The sequence below is a fragment of the Zingiber officinale genome, chromosome 3A (genome assembly GCF_018446385.1).
Source record: "Zingiber officinale cultivar Zhangliang chromosome 3A, Zo_v1.1, whole genome shotgun sequence".
NCBI classification, from domain to species: Eukaryota; Viridiplantae; Streptophyta; class Magnoliopsida; order Zingiberales; family Zingiberaceae; genus Zingiber; species Zingiber officinale.
The window spans coordinates 23132286-23135528 of NC_055990.1; the positions used below are offsets into that span (position 1 = coordinate 23132286).

General features: G+C 40.7%; 1 long non-coding RNA gene across 1 annotated transcript; it reads left to right on the forward strand.

Annotated features, from left to right (window-relative positions):
- The first annotated feature begins 1451 nt into the window (after positions 1 to 1451).
- LOC122053606 lies at positions 1452 to 2566 on the forward strand. Its single transcript, XR_006132264.1, has 4 exons — positions 1452 to 1700; positions 1871 to 1911; positions 2038 to 2200; positions 2511 to 2566. It is a non-coding gene; the product is annotated as an uncharacterized LOC122053606 (long non-coding RNA).
- The last annotated feature ends 677 nt before the right edge of the window (positions 2567 to 3243 follow it).

A 3243-nucleotide genomic window follows, 5' to 3' on the forward strand; every position in this document is an offset into this window, starting at 1 on the left:
GTATAAATCTCTATATATTAGAGGCTACGATAGGGACCGAGAGGAGGAATTGGTTTTGGTCTCCTGATAAAATTAAGCATCCCGTGTTCGCCCCGAACACACAACTTAATTTTATCAATAATAATTCATTCCACTAAAGAACTATTATTGAACTACCGTACCAATCCCAAATTATATTTTGGGCTCCTTCTTATTATGAGTGTGTTAGTCTCCCTGTGTTTAAGATAACAAATGTCCACTAATTAAATAAGTTACTGACAACTCACTTAATTAATATCTAGCTCCAAGAGTAGTACCACTCAACTTCATCATCATGTCGGACTAAGTCCACCTGCAGGGTTTAACATGACAATCCTTATGAGCTCCTCTTGGGGACATTCTCAACCTATATTACTAGGACACAGTTTCCTTTTATAATCAACAACACACACTATAAGTGATATCATTTCCCAACTTATCGGGCTTATTGATTCATCGAACTAAATCTCACCCATTGATAAATTAAAGAAATAAATATCAAATATATGTGCTTGTTATTATATTAGGATTAAGAGCACATACTTCCATAATAACTGAGGTCTTTGTTCCTTTATAAAGTCAGTATAAAAGAAACGACCTCTAATGGTCCTACTCAATAAACTCTTAGTGCACTAATGTAATTATATAGTTAAGATAAACTAACACCTAATTACACTACGACCTTCCAATGGTTTGTTCCTTTTCATCATGGTCGTGAGCTACTGTTTATAATTTATAAGGTACTGATAACATGATCTTCTGTGTGTGACACCACACACCATGTTATCTACAATATAAATTAATTGAGCAACTACATTTATCATAAATGTAGACATTTGACCAATGTGATTCTTATTTCTAGATAAATGTTTATACCAAAAGCTAGGCTTTTAGTATACACTCTAACAATCTCCCACTTATACTAAAAGACTAAGCTGCCATATCTGCTGTCATACATCTGATTCTCATCCCTTCAACATGCCCATCAAAAGCTCTTGCCTTAAGTGTGAGATCTCGGAAAAATTTAAATAAATAAGGTTATTTGGGAAATAGCCTTATAGAATTTTTTCGAAATTTTTAGAAATTTTCTGGGAATTTTTCGGAGCTCGTACGGAGGGTTTTGAGGGGATCAACTTTGGGTTCGGATAAAGCCTGTTTAGGATACCGGTTTAAGTGAGGAAATGTGTTAATATATAAATTCATTTCCTTTATTTCTTTTCTCCCCCAAACCCCATCGCCGATCCTTCTCTTTCCCCGATCTCCTCCCCTCTCTGCCCCGACGCGAGCCGACCTCCCCTCTTCTTCTCTGTTCCTCTCTCGCGGATCACTCGACGCCAAGGCCGAAGGAGACTCATCACCGGAGCTCGACGGTGCCGAGGAGTTGGATCTGATCGGGGGGTTCTGTCCGGCGGATTTGGAGGTCAATCGTCGAAGGCGCTGTGGCTAGGGCACGGTGAGAGACAGATCATGCATCGTCTCCCATCGGTAGACCATTCCTCTTCGCTCCTCACACTGGACACAGTGTGATTACCCTTTTTGCTGGCCGGATTGGACCGAGCGGCATCACCTAGTAGTGATCTTGGAGGCAGGGCATCGCCGGATTACGTCTCCTTCCACCATCGGCCACCGAAGCTTAGAGAGGTGCCCTAGTCCGGAATTGTGCCACTCGATCGTCTGCGAGGGTAAGCTAGACTCAACCGAAACCCGTCTTGTCAATTTCCCTCTTGATTCATCATCGGATTCTTGTTGATTCACGGATCAATGCTCTGTTCTGGTTTGGGAAAGGAATCGGATCACATTCTTGCTGTTCCCTTGATCAAATCTGATCCTCTTCTCTTTGTGGCTGATTTAGGTCACGGATTGGGTGACACCTCCTGGATACAATCGGTTGAGGTAAGATTAGGGTGTTGTTTGATCTATGATTTCTATGGTGTAATCTAATATGTGCTATGTGATCTTCAATCTTAATCTGATCAATGAATTCTAGCTTAATTCATTGCTTCATCCGGTTTATTCCAGTGAGGACCTGTTCTGTGGATTGCTCTATGATCCAACAATATATTGTTTCAACAGCAACTCGATTAGAGCAGTGAGGTCCTGTTGTTGTGGTGTTGGGAAGGTGATCGTGAAGTGATTTTAGCAGCAACCTTGATCCAGCAAGCAATAGGGGCTGTGAATCGAGGTATGTGAAGAGATTTTTATACATGTTAATTGTAGATTTTGTGTTGGTTGGAATATTGTGATTAGATTTAATTGCTTAGAGTTAATCTAATGGAAGGAATAGGGTTAAGATAGTTAACCCTAGTCAACCGTTGGATTCCTAATCTAATAGGTGATTAAGGATTAGGTAACTAATCCTAATTAACCATTAGATTAATTAGGTAGATTGAGGTTGTGTTGTTTAGGATTTTACCCTAATTTAGTATTAGGGATTTTATTTAGCTATTCATTTGGATTTAGCTAAATAAAATATTTATATGTGTTTGACGCAGGACGCTGATTCGAGACGGGCGTCTCGACTTCAGATTTGGATTGTACCTTCTATTTGGGGCGGGTACCCTTTGACTTATCTTTTGATAATGTCTTATGATATGTGTAGCTTATATATATTTACTAGTGGTAGATAGTAGATCATTTCTTCCCTGGTTTTAGCTAGTTGATACCTATCACATGCTTCATCTGCTAGTTGCTTTACTTCAGGATTGGATATTATATCTCTTGCCATGTGTATATATGATCATAGAGATGCATATCTATAGTGCTCTACTCTACTGGATTAGTTGCTTTACATGTGTGATACATGCTCTTGGATTCATGATACTTACATCATTGTTATATGTGATGTCTTTGGATTTATGCTGTTTATTATCATCGTTATATATGTGTTTGTCTGTTTGGCATCTACACATATGGAGGATATGTTCAGGTATGATATATTGTAGCCGCATGCACCATATCGCATGATTGCATGTTGGGCGATTGACGACTCCATTATTGTTGAGCTCGTCGGCCGGCTACATTGACCTGCGCACCACGTGACCACTGCATGGGTAGTGGCACAGCACACAGGGTGTGTAGGTTGCTCGGTGGTGCTCCGCTGGAGGCTCCACTCATGGGTAGTGTGATAGGCAGCGTGGTAGCACACCGGGGTCCCTCCCCGTCATTGTGTACCGGGAGATGAGAGCATGGCGCTCCCTCCTATAGTGAGGTTGGAGGATAGGTGTA